Genomic DNA, 13,843 nt, shown 5'->3' with positions numbered 1-13,843 from the left:
GTCCTGGGATCAAGCCCCGCATCGGCTCTCTGCTCAGCAGGGAGCCTGCTTCCTCCTCTCTCTCTCTCTCTGCCTGCCTCTCTGCCTACTTGTAATCTCTGTCAACTAAATAAATAAAATCTTCAAAATAAATAAAATAAAAAATAAAGTTAATATAAAATTATTATATAGCATAAAGGAGACAATATATGTGCAACAGTGATAGATAGCAAGTGGTCTATAAACAATAGTTTGGGGTTTAATATATAATATGCATACCTATTTCCATGATATATATTTGTATATCATATAAATAAACATATACATATACACACACATTTAACAAAGAATGACAGGGACCCAATTTTTCTGGATTTCAGAAAAACTTCTCTTGATCTTAAGGATAAAACAGAAATACACTGGCAGCTGGATAGTCTGGTAATTCAGGACAGCTGGGCCCAAATGGTGCTGTAAAATGGATCATCAACTAGGAAGAAGCGCTCTGGAATTCCTAGAAGTTTGGCCATCTGTTTTAGATCCTATCACCGTCACCCTTTTTATCAATGACTTGGGGAAGACATGCTTAACTAAAATGCTTATGGCAAACTAAATGGAAGGATTGTTAGTATATCAGAATCAGGAAGAAAGGCTCCCACAAACTGGAACCATTGGTTAAATATAGCAATATGGCATTAAAAAAAAAAAGATATTATTTTACTCTTAAGTTTAGAAAAAAAAAACTGCACTAACAGGATGAAGACAGTAGAAGTGAAAGAGACTTGAGAAATGGTTCAATATGAGTCAAATGATGAGTTAATGTGATTTTTAGGTTCACTGACTAAAATACAGAGCCCAGATCAAATGAGGTCCATGTCTTTACCCTGCTCCATACCTATTAGAACAATAGTGTGTCTGGGGAGACACACACTATATTTGAAGACCCAGGGAAAAATGGAGTCTTAATAACATCTCAGGCAAATATACTGAAGGAAAAAAAGAAAATCAAGTTTCTATGGAGCCCCTTAAGCTGAGAAATAAGCTCACATGTCTGGTTCGTGAGGCTCTTAAGTCTTCCTACAGAACACAAAGATACCACTTTTAGCCCTATGGAGTCATCTCTGGGGACTCATGGCTAGACGAGGTAAAGAAAGCTCATGGGAAGAAGGGCCAGCTGAGCCCTGCCTGATCAGCCCTCTGTCCTCACACTGGAACCTCCTATTTGGGGCTCTGAGCACCCAAGCTTTAGTAAGGACACAGGGAAGCTCAGGAATCTCAACAATTCTTACCCATCATCTTCCTGAACTATGGTTCATCATGATCAGAATTACAAGGTGATATTTTTAACTATCAAAGGGAATTCTTGTGGATCTTTAGCCCTCTCTACTAAGCCGTCATCTGATAGCTGTTGGTGAGCAAGGACTCGGGTCTGACTATCCTAACGGAAACATTAGACTGCAGGAATGCAGCATTTCAGCTCCATCAGGCATTACTGGGATATATAAATACCAGCTTATCTCCCATAATGGAAAACTACGATGCTTCTTCTAGGTACCTAAGAAGAATCACTAAGAGAGAAGAGCAGCAGCCCCTCAATACCCACTTCTTACCCAAGGAACGTGGAAGGAGACCCTGGTCTGCAGATGACTGTCACGCTAAATATAACATGCCATTTTTTTAAACCATTTTCTCTCTTTTTCCCAAGGACAAAAACCAAAAGTTTCCAGAATTATTAGCTCCTTAACAATACATGTACTAGGAGGGGTGCCTGGGCAGCTCAGTCAGTTAAGCCTCCGACTCTTGATTTCAGCTCAGCTCATGATGTGAGTGAGGGTCCTGAGACTGAGCCCCATATCAGGCTCCACATTCAGTGGGGAGTCTGCTTCTCCCTCCTCTCCCTCTGGCCCTCCCCCTACTCATGCTCTCTCTTCCTAAAATAAATAAATAAATCTAATAACAACACATGCACTAGGTATATCCCAATTTTATGTAAAATAGAGCTAGTTGCCTTTTGTGTACAAAGAGGTGCTTTCAAACGTTCATTCACTTAGAGATCAATGTAGAGGAACCTATGCACTAGGGGGAAACATTAAGCCCCAGGTTGCAAGGAAGGGAAAACAGATGAAGATGGGAAGACAGAGGAATGTGAAGGGAGAGAAGAGAGCAATTTAAGATCCGGGAAGGACAGAAACAGAAGGACACTTGTTTGGAAGTCTGAGAATAGCATATTTGGGGGAATTTCTGAGCATTACTCCCAAGGATGTCAAGGAACATATCTGAGTACCACTTAGCCTTTTGAAAGAAAGAAAGATTTCAGAAAGCCTATTATTCCTTCAGTGTCAGGGTTCCTTCCCGAGTTAACACGACTGCCCAAAGTCCATGTAACTGGTTGGCTAACGCGGCTGAATGTCTGGGAGGAAACAGGGCAGAGTACAAAAAACAAAGTGTTGAGGACCACTGTCCCCAGCACAGCAGATGCCAGCAGAAGGCTTCTTTCCCCTAAACTGTGGGACTCCAGAGGCCATATCTCAGAGACGCTGGCTCTCCTGAAACCTGAGCAAGCCAAGGAAGAGTCCTCAAGGTGATGAAAAACTGCAGCCACTCAGGTGAATGCAAGAACACCTGAGGTGCGTGGGACACACATCTTCCAAGGAAAAGGCCTCCAGGAGCTGAGGAGAGGAAGTCTACTTGGGGAAAATTCACCAAGAAGATGAGGCCTGACTCTATGTCCTCCCAAGAGAATAACCACTGCTTATTAAATTCTTGTTCCTTCTCAGACTCAGGGTGTATCCAGACACAGCCAGCAGAAGCACAGCCAGCAGCCCATCACAGAGGGCCAGAAACCCAGAGAGAGCTTTGAGAGTGTGACAGGCAAACATGAAGGCTCTACTTGGGATCTGCAGGTTCACAAAATGCTTCTGAGGACACCAAAGGTGACCTCTACTTCTCTTTTTTCAACCATGACCTCTCCCTGCTATCTCTCCTGCTGTATGGGCAATGACAATAGACACAAGAGGAAGGATCAGGAGCTATTATTTTTTTAAAGACTGATTTTATTTATTTATTTATTTATTTAAAGAGAGAGAGAGAGAAAGAGAGAACAAGAGGGGAGGAAGGGCAGAGAGAGAGGGAGAAGCAGGCTCCCCACTGAGCAGGGAGCCCGATGTGCGACCTATGGGATCATGACTCAAGCCAAAGGCAGATGCTTAACGAACTGAGACACCCAGCCGCCCCAGATTAGGAGCTATTTTAACAGGAAAGAAGAATGTGAAGGATGACTGACTGTGAAGATAAGGAAGGGTCCAGATTCCGGCTCTGATCACTGGGCGCCAGTCACTGCATCAGGGATACAGACAAACCAGGATAGTCCACGGTGATTCCAGTGCATCAGGATATTTCAGGATATTCCACGGCTTTGCTACAGTCATGTCTGAGTTCAACAAAGAAGGGAAGTCACTCCAACACAGGAAGTTGTTCAGACAAGACGGACAAGAGTGGGAAGAACAGGGATGGAGGATGGGGTGATGGACAAGAAAAGTAGTGAAGAAGAAAGAATAAAAGAGGAAAGGAAGGAAAGAGAAAGAGGGGAGTGGAGGTAAATGTGTGTGTGTGTGTGTGTGTGTGTGTGTGTGTGTGTGTGTGTTAGGAGGAGGAGAGGAGAGGAAGTGGGTAATGCAAACAGAGCCATAAATGTAACTCTGCAAATATTGAGCTCTTGGCTGCTGATTATCACTGCCCATAGTCTCTGAACAGCAGAGTCGTGTCCTCCTAGGTAGTTAGTTAGGTTCTGTGGTCAGCACAGAAGGTGAAAAACACGTGAAGTCAAATTACTCTCGAAATTCTCTAGAAAAGTACCACCTGGAAACCAGCCCATCTCCCAGAAAACCCAATTCAGTACTTTACATATACGTTTTTTGTGCATTCATCAGAATCTCAGAACTAGGACACCTCGGTGGCTCAGTCAATTAAGCAGCTGCCTTCTGCTTGGGTCATGATCCCAGAGTCCTGGGATCAACCCCTCAACAGGCTCCCTGCTCAGCAGGGAGTGTGCTTGTCCCACTCGGTCTGCTGGCCAGTCTGCCTGCTTGTGCTCTCCCTCTGCCTCTCTGTCAAATAAATAAATGAAACCATTTAAAAAAAAAAAAAAAAAAAAAAGACTCTCAGAACTAGAAGGACCCAAGGAATCCATCCTCCTTGTCTAGTAATTCTAAAAAAAAAAAAAAAAAAAAATTGTAGTAGTAAAATCACTCATCTGGTCTGAATGCTTCTGAGTTAGCTTCATTTTACTCAGAGGTCAGTAATCTCCTGTCACCCAACTAGACAGGACTCTTCCCTGATCCCACACTTCTTCTCCATGTACTCTTCTCTTCAAATTCCCCTAGGAGATAGAAGACTGAGACTGGAGGCCCAATTCTACCACTAAATAGCCATGTGAGGTGGAAATAGCACCTTCCCCTTTTGGTTCTAATCCCTATATGGAAAATGAAGCTAGACTAGGTGAACTCTAAGAGCCCATACAATTCTCAGATACTTACTGAATGAAAAAGTGCTTTGAGCAGTGCAAAGCATTTCATAAATGTAAGCTATCAGTAACAATTCATTCTGATAGGGCAGACATTCTGACATCTTCTGCCTTTCCCTCAATTTCATCCTTCACATCCATGCTCTACTTCTAAATATTCTCTAGGATTTACCCCCTTCTCTATTTTTCTTGCTGATGTGCCATATTCTTCAGTAGGTTTCCTTTCTTCCAGACTCTGTCCTCTCCAAAATTACCCTACTTTCTTCTACAAGAGTGATTTCCACAAATTCCCACTTCACTGACTGCCTCACTTTCATATCCTATTCCCCAAGGCGGAAGTTCCAGGCTCCAACTTTCCAGCTCTGAGCAGCCACACCTACCACTCCCAAGGCAGACTATCACAATGACCCTGACCATGCCACATTCTTTCTATGATCTTGCTCTTCTCCACAGCTAGAACACTTCCTACCTCTCCTTTGCTTATATCAAGTTAATCTAACTTTCAAAGACCAGAAAAGAGTCTGCCACCTCCAAGAAAGCTTTCCTATGGTTTTAATACACATCTTTCTCATTCCTGAACTATAGATACATTCAGTTTGAAACCAAACACAGTTAAGATCTTTGATATCCTCTAATTGTTTAACAAATTTCGTCTCTCCTGGAGATTATAGATTCCCTCAGGCAGCAAACAAGATTGATATAATATTTGCATCACAATGCCGGTTGAGCTGAAAAATTCCACAAGTACTTGATGACTGCCTAAAGGCTGAAAAGCAAGACCTGGGTTTTCTCTCCTGCCCTTGACCATTGAAAGGAAAAGTTGGGGGCACAGGAGGGGAAAGGGAAGGGGGTGGAATCAATACTCTTCCCAATTCCTTCCTGCTCTCACCCGCTCTGGGGTGGAAAGGCCCTCCCTGTCATCACAGGTTCAAATCAACCTCTTCTCTAAGGATGAGTCTTAATGTCCTATCAGTCTTTGGATGGCAGCAGCTGCTCACAATCCCTGACAGTAATGGGAAGGTAAAAGGAAGAGAGAGACATGGAGGGAAGAAGGGCCAAGATTAGCAATAATTTTATAATATACATTTCAGATTTGGGCCCTTGAGGTTGGTCTACTTCAAATTAAGCCCCCTCTGTTCTCAAACCCCAAAGAGGCAGGGGCATCAGTAAAAACGTTCTGACACCTGCCAGGGCACAGACGCCTCTACAGGCTGTGTCAGTGAGGACTGGCAGCTGCAAACCTGCTTCTTCTCATCCTCAGGGAGCCAGGAAACTGGGAGGTGAGGCTCTGGCTGGCCAGCCCACTTTCAGACCCAGTGCCTCTGCCTCAGAACACTCTAGGCCAGGACCCCGATGAAGGAAAACCAATTAGGTATAATACAGATGCAAAGTGGGGAGGGCTGTTGTGGGACCAGCTCTACTCCCAGAGGAAGGCATTCATGGCCATCATACCTGAGGTCAGCAAGGCAAGCACAACTGAGCATGTCCAAACCCACTCCCTGTGATGACTGGCCTCCAGCTACTCTGGAACACATCTCTGCAAAAATTGCCAGCTTCCGTGTTCACCACAGCCAGCCATTCCCTCTCCAGATTTACTGCCTTTTCCATAGAAGTGTTTACTCCCTCCCTCCACTTCCAGCTGCCAAACACACACACACACACACACACACACACACACACACCCCTCCTTGGGTAGTACCTAGGCAAGAAGCTTCTCTCTCAGGCTCATCTTCTGCCCAGCATATTCATTCCTGTTAATGCTCTCTTGGGTCCTTTCAACTTTACAGGAGCAGACGGTGGTGCCCTCTGTTAAGATTTTGACAGGTGAAGGGGCACCTGGGTGGCTCAGTTGTTAAACGTCTGCCTTCGGCTCAGGTCATGATCTCAGGGTCCTGGGATCAAGCCCCACATCGGGCTCCCTGCTCATTGGGAAGTGCTTCTCCCTCTCCCACTCCCCCTGCTTATGTTCCCGCTCTCACTACCTCTCTCTGTCAAATAAATAAACAAAATCTTAAAAAAAAAAAAAAAAAAAAAGATTTTGACAGGTCAAGGTGGCACCTGCCTTTAAGGACAAGGAGATGCCAACATGAACCACTGGGTATCAACATGCCCTGACTGGGAAGACAGCCAGCTATATGGCAACCAGAATACAGATCCTCTCACCTGCCTCTGAGCTCCTTCCTCACGAAAGGCATCTGCTGCACCCATCTCCAGTGCCACAGGAAGATCAAGGAAACAACACCAATCTCCCTCCTCCCTCTCTCCCAGAGTGGCAAGGATACAGGGAAGCGAGCTGGGAAGTTTTAAGAAGAATCAGTACCATACCATAGCCCATGAAAAGCGAGCTCCTGTTTCCTCCAGGACAGCAAGAATCGGCAATTCCAGCTTCCAATTTCTTCCAACTCCTGGGGATCTCCAGTGACCCGACTCCGTGGAACTGCCTTAGTACTCAGCATCACAGGGGCCTGAAGCAACGGCACCCCGCAGAGACCTAGAGGCAGACGGCTGGCCAGAAAGGAATGTAGACAGTGGGAAGTGCCAGCTAAGAAGGAAACCAAGAGCTTACCACAGCTTCCGGGGCCCAGAAGGGGATGATCCAGGCTCTCAGAAGGACTCTAGCAGCTCACAGACCTTGAAGGTCCCCATATCTGAAAGCCCAAAAGAAGAGAAAAGTATAGCAGTGGGAAGACACCCAGGAAGAACAAGTCTGGGCTGGCCCCAGCTGGCTTCTAGTGAGCAGTGGCTACATTTGAATACGAGCAAGAGTCTCAGAAACAAACCCTAGGCTACCAACAGCCACAGAAAAACTCAAGGCAGGCCTGGGGTGGGGATGTCTGAACCTCGTAGTGTAAGCTTTTGCTGATGGCTTTATCACCTGCTTTCTATCCAGAGGCTTCATTTTTCCCCACATTCTTAGGGGAGGAGGGTGGAACCAGACGGGGTACCCAACATCTGACTGGAAAGGAAAGCTGGTAAGCAGATGGGCTTCATAGGCTCCAATGGCTCCTAGCTCTATTCCCTACTCTCTCTGTCATGCTTCAGAAGTCATAAAACTTTTTCCATTCCTACTGTGAGGTGCAGGCTTCCCAAGAAGCCCCACCACAGTTCCCAGAAGCCCATATGCGAGGCAAGGTTAAGCAAAGAGGAAGACCTTTCTTGCAGAAGTGCTTTTTCCAATTGTCACCTATTATGGCTTTGTGAGGGTCTGTCCCAGGATAAGCTAGAGGAAGGAGCAGAATTCAGAAAGGAAATTAGAAATGTGTTCTTTTTAGAAGTGTCCATATTAAGAGTATCAAAAGAAAATAATCAGATAACTTTAATTTAAAAAACCAGTTAAATCTTAAAAGGCTTTCCCTTCCAAGAAAAGGGCAATTCCTAATAAAGATACTAAAGAAGGTAGATAATGCTTTCCCATCTCATATCCAACCCTCAGTTTGGAAACCCTCATCAGTTGTTAGCATTAACACAGAATGCACAGACACAAAGAAACACACATGCATATTCCCTCCTCAGAGCTTTGTGCCCATAGCCAAGGCTGCAAGACCCCTTCCAATTTCAGGTCCCAGCGGGAACAGGACAGGGTAAGAATGAGACGAAGGCTTTTCCCAAGCAAAGGATTTGGCTGCCAACAGGACTGGGGGTAGACTGAGACCGCCCCCCCCACATGCGGGAAGGTGGCTGAGCACCCGGAATCTCCCCTTCCTCCACAGCACCAGGAAACCAGCTGATGTCACCTCTCTGGTAGCCACATGTCTGCCTCCCAGCCCCTGGGATTCTGCCCATGCTCACCTCAGAATTGCACAATAAGCGTCTGTAGCTGGTTAGTCCAGTTACTTACAGCCTGGTACCAATGAAGCAGAGGTGAAAGGTTTGCTACTTGGAAGAGCCATTAGTCTCACCCTGCCCTGAGGCTACAGATTTTATTCTCAAACCTCAACGAAAATACATGCTGCTTTTTCAGGGAGATGAGATCAAAATGAGCTCAACCCACCCCTGGGCACCAGAGAAAGAAGGAAAAAGAAAGAGGAAATCAGCTACGGAGGAACTTCTCTGGAACTAAATGATACACACTGTCCCCAGGCAAAAACACAGGGATAAGCTTTCCCAATCTAACAGGAAATTCTCAGTCACTTGGAACCTAATGGAGCTTGGAATTTTATTCAAAAAATTGTTTCATTTTCCTGAACTGTTCATTCCACGAGGAGATGCGGCAGTTTACACCCAGAGCACAGGGACATCTTCAGTTTTCATAAATTGACTGCAGATTTCTCCCGCTGGAAATGTACACAGCTTCAAACTAGGAGCTTTCCATTTAAGACCTGATACAGCATCACAACAAGAATGTTTTATTTCCCACTCAAAAATAGGAGGGGATAATTCAATTAACTCCACCAAACAACATGTTTAAAGAATGTGGTCCTGTCATAATTAGACCATGATTTTCAAAGTAGGGGTAATTCTTCAGTCTTTACGCTGAAGTACTTCTTGAAGTGACACAAAGTGGGGAGAAAAAGAGCTTAGGCCAAGGCAAGCACAGCAGATTCCAGCACCTCTAACTACCTCCTAGAGACTCAGATAAGAGGCAGGACCAGGACCACACCTTCCTGCTTCAGTTCTAGGCATGCCTTGGCAGCACGTCTCTCCCTCTCCATACGACAGGAATAGTTAGCCCCTTCCGAGGCACCAGTACCAGCAGGGTCCAAAGCGTGAAGACTATGATCGCTCCTTTATCAGTCAGTCACTTTTATGAGTTGAAGACCTTTCCCAAAGAAATAATATTAGACATGGTAGTTGGATGCCCAGATAAGCTCATTACTGAATAATATGGCCAAAGTACTGTTGATATATAATAAACCTACAAAAAATACCTATGTAAATACTAGGAGTAAAATAAAACATTATAGAAATAAAACTAAATAATTTTTACATATCCAAAATTGTGGTCCTAGAAGGAGGACAGGTTAATTACAAGATGGGTATTTTTAGAGATTTCAAAAGGCATTCAACAAGGACAGAACATGTAGCACTGATTTTTCACACCACCTAATTTCATTCCCAAATGTCTGACTTTCCTTTGCAAAGGGTTCTGACGTCATGCTTCTCAGCTATGATTAGGGCTAGCTTTTCCTCCACACTCAAAGAGGCAAGGTTATTCCTAAGATAACCAAGCAAAATAGGAGAGAAAGAGGATGGAAGAAGAGGATTAAAGAGGATATGAGTGGGGTTAAAAAAACACCTACCTGAGGGTGACAGTATGAGCTATGATTGATGAGAAACACAGAAGCCAGAGGGCTCAGGAGGATCCAGAACTGGGGTGGCAGAGGGCACACCAGGCATCATCTGACAGCTAGCAGGTGGGCCATCTGCCTTGGACAATTTGGTTTAACACCAAATGGGATGGGGGGGAAGTGCCAAATAGCCAGACATGGGCTCACAACCTTTATCAAGCCCAAGGCCAAACCATTATTTTGCCAAAATGATGTTGACATTCTCAATGAACACGTCTACAAAGCTTACAGGAAATGCTTACTGCCTGTTCCCTCGGAGTTGGATGATTTGGAGTACCTAGCTATCTAAAGAACAGGAACTATCCCAGAGTTTTAAGTCACCTAGCGCTAACAGTTCCAGTAAAGTAGAAGTTGCCCTCATTTGCAATGTAGGGTCAAGACGGAGTCAGAGCTTATAGAATACAAAAAAATAAGGGATGGGCACTCTGGTGTACGTCAAAAGGACTAAGAGATAAATAACTGCAGAACAGCAAAGAAGGTCCAGTTGAAAGTATACAGAGTCGATGAAGTAACTCCACACCCAGAACTATTCCACTCAGTTCTGTGTTTCAGCACCCAAGAGCCTCCCAGGGTTGGGCATAGCAATAGTGTGTCCAGAAACTTAAAACTTCTCACTAACCCCACAGAGACAAGTATCCTCTGCACTCATTTAGGAAAGTTTCTGCTGATTATATCTGACAAAGGATCCCAAGACAGCAAAAGACTCTGGAGGCTGTCTTCATCCAACTCATTCTGAACTGAAGAAACCAATGGAAAATTTTAACTGTAAAGAGAAAGGCAAAATCTGACAAAATCCCAGAATTATTTCAGAAGGGGACTGGTAGGGATAAGGGAGGAAAAAATGTAGCTCTGCCTATCTGAGTATGTGTACATGGGGGCTGTGGTTTACACAGGAAGATGTTAAACCACTTTGCTTCTCCTTCAAACACCTGCCTCTCATGACACCAAGAGGGCATCTCTCAATTCTTTTGTCTACTTGTATTTCCTAGTTCCTGGTGATAGGATCCCCCAGATTCCCCCCTTCGTTGCTGCAATCACCTTTAGGGCACAAAAACTGGAACACAGCCATGCACAGAAGGAGTGATCAACAAATGCAGAAGTTGGACATGTTAGGAAACATTTAAGGTTTCTGGAAACTACAACTCCCAAGGACCATTCTCCACATGATGAGAAAATCAAAGCCAGGTGAGGATCTGGGCTGAGTTTCAAATATTCCTGGGGTTATAAAAGAGGCAGAAGGTAGGAGGTGGAATTCTGGAACCAAACCCACAGAAGGCCAATCTTCCCACATCCCAAGGGTGACAGCAAACGGGTGTGGACCCAAAGCAAGCCCAGGGATGGACAAGGCAATTATCTCCTGAAGTCATCCTGGTCAAGAAATTTCTACCATTTTGGGCACCCGGATGGCTCAGTGGGTTAAGCCTTTGCCTTCGGCTCAGGTCACGATCTCAGAGTCCTGGGATTGAGTCCCGCATCGGGCTCTCTGCTCAGCAGGGAGCCTGCTTCCTCCTCTCTCTCTGCCTGCCTCTCTGCCTACTTGTGATCTCTCTCTGTGTGTCAAATAAATAAATAAAATCTTTAAAAAAAAAAAAAAGAAATTTCTACCATTTTGTTATCACACTTTGGACTTTTTCAAAGTGATTATATACATTACTTTTATCTGCGTTTGAATTTGCATTTCCTTCTGGTTCCACTAATGATACTCGTAGTAATGGTTCTCTACCTCCAGCCTCTCCACTCTCTCCTTGATCCCCATACTTACTTGCTGGGTTCCCAGCTCATGTCCCCAGATTTCCTGTCTTTTTTATCATAAGGTCCCTTTCGACAAAAGGAAATTGAGACATAGAAATGTGCCTTGCACAATATCACACCACAAATTAGTAGTGCAGCAGGGACTAGAATCCAATTCTCCGAACTCCTGCACTCTTGCCACTGACCACAATACCTCCGCTTCAGGAGAACATCTGCCCTAGAGCACCAAGACCTAGAATCAAAACAGTTTATCTGCATGTCTTCTTAAGCAAAACAACACAGCCAGAAATGTTTGGCAGAGACTAACTAAATATTTCCTTTGTGATCTACGCTGAAGGGGAAGACTGTGGGAGTGAGGTAGGCGCAGCACACAGGAAAACTGAAGGAAAGACCACTGCTAGACAAGCAGATGGGTGGCACAAAAGGAAAACCCAGTCTTAAACTGAAGATAAGCTAGGGGCAGGGAATCAGATTTAAAAAAAAAAAAAAAAAGTTGAGATTTAAAAATAGGATCTTAGATATAAATATGAATGTAAATAGGCTGTCATCTAACAACTGACCAAACAGAAGTCAGAAGAAAATATATGACAGTACCAAGCAGTGTAGACAGGAATCTATGGGTATGAGATAGGAACCAGGAGCTCAAGGAGAGGGAGACAGGCTAGAGGCAAAGAACCACTAGCACTAGAGCATCATCAGTGGAACTGGAAGGAAACTCAAGGGACCCAAACAAGGTTCTTCTAGAAGGAGAACAAGACCCAAGATCAATCTAAAGGAAGACTTGGGATAACAGAAGTCGCTGTACAGAACAAGGTCTACTGATTAAAAAAAAATAATCCTCCCTGAATAACCCAAGAGAGAAAGCCTCCCAAAATCTGAAAGCTATGAACAGAGTGCAAAAGTTATTACCACTGAGTAAAATTCACTAGAGCTTTCCGAGGACATTTTAAGAAAGAAAACGCTTCGATGGTCAAATAAGATCCCTCAATTACATCAGAAGCTCTGAAATCAGGATGGTTCAAATGAATAAGAAGAAAAGGGAAGTTAGCACAAAGAAACACAGAGTTCTGAAGCAGACTTCTTACTACTGCCCCTCTTGTACCTACTGTGAGCCATGGTCCAGCACACAGTGGAGTCAGCCTCAGTGGGGGTATAGCTGTGTCTGTGCTCTGGCTGGACAGGCTGACATTGAGAGCAAGGTTGAGGCAGCCTCACTGGGAGTCTGCCACTGGTGGTCATGCTCCCCATAGGGCCCACCTCTCCTCTCACATGCCACAACACAGACTGGAGGGAAGGGAAAGAATGAACCTGGAGCTCTTAGCCTCAAGGAGTTTACACTTTACTGGAGCAGCCAAGACATTCCAAAGAACCAGGAAATCCCGCATCCATACAACAAGAACCAAGAAGCAGTCCAGCCTCAGGACTTGGAAGACAACCCTTTCTTAGGGGAGAGTACTGACGACTAAGGCAGTGACAGGCAAACAAAAAAGATCTGATTAAGTGAAAGAACACAGCAAAAGAGAATTTGAGAAGACAGATTAATTGCTTCCTGATTGTGAACTGATCCATTCACTAGGCCAAAGCTAGGATACAAGGAGTTAAGCCAAGGACAGTATTTTAATAATGAGGGTGTAGAATGGGGTGGGGGTGGGGAGAGAGCTCTTCTCCAGGTGGAAAAATTGAGAAAGCAGACAAAAGGAAGGAGTGACCTCCATGGAAGCAGGGAAATCCCCCATCCAAGGCCTCATTTGTAATCAAGGCAGAAAGGACTAAACTAATGTAAACAGGCCGGGGAAGCTAATGTGCCCTTCTCCAGAGAGGCCAAAGCACACACTTCCCCCAGCATGGCCCTGGAAATGCAGAAGGTAAGTGTTCCCTTGGACAAGAGAGGCAGGCTAGGACTGCCGGGGAATTCCCGAGCTGCATTTAGGCTTTTATTCTATTCCCAGGCCCTCAGCATTCACCAAAACTCCAGGGCATGGAGACCGTGAAGAAGGTAAAGCTAAGACTACACTGCCTGGAGGAAAATGCAGTTTGCCCCTGAGCCCCTCAATAGAGACTCAGAAGAAAACAACCAGGCAGAGCAGCAGGACCACCCCAAATCCGAGCACCTAGGCCACAGTCCTGTAGGCTTCCCACACCCCTCCTTAGCACCAATGCAATAAACAGCTGCCCTGGAGAAAACAATGGGCCTTTGTCTATGCCTCTGCCTTTAGATTATCTTGGAGAACCAAACAGGATAATTCCTTTAGAGGAGTGGTTCCCTTAAATATGGTCCAGGCCATAATAAGTTTTTTACCATCTA

At 44.9% G+C, this 13,843-nt stretch overlaps 1 protein-coding gene across 2 annotated transcripts in view; it reads right to left on the bottom strand.

Annotated features, from left to right (window-relative positions):
• Positions 1-6,877, bottom strand: part of LOC111159414 (suppression of tumorigenicity 5) — a 120,021-nt gene extending 113,144 nt beyond the window's left edge. For both annotated transcript variants that reach the window (XM_022521858.1, XM_022521859.1), the window contains exon 1: positions 6,824-6,877. The gene's annotated coding sequence lies outside the window, so the exon portion shown is untranslated. The remainder of the gene's footprint in view (positions 1-6,823) is intronic.
• Positions 6,878-13,843: the final 6,966 nt, after the last annotated feature.

Source organism: Enhydra lutris, unplaced genomic scaffold, assembly GCF_002288905.1.
Source record: "Enhydra lutris kenyoni isolate GAN:26980312 unplaced genomic scaffold, ASM228890v2 scaffoldscaffold68, whole genome shotgun sequence".
Taxonomy (NCBI): domain Eukaryota; kingdom Metazoa; phylum Chordata; class Mammalia; order Carnivora; family Mustelidae; genus Enhydra; species Enhydra lutris.
Note: the sequence above shows the minus strand (reverse complement) of the source record. Positions and strands in the feature narration are given on the sequence as shown.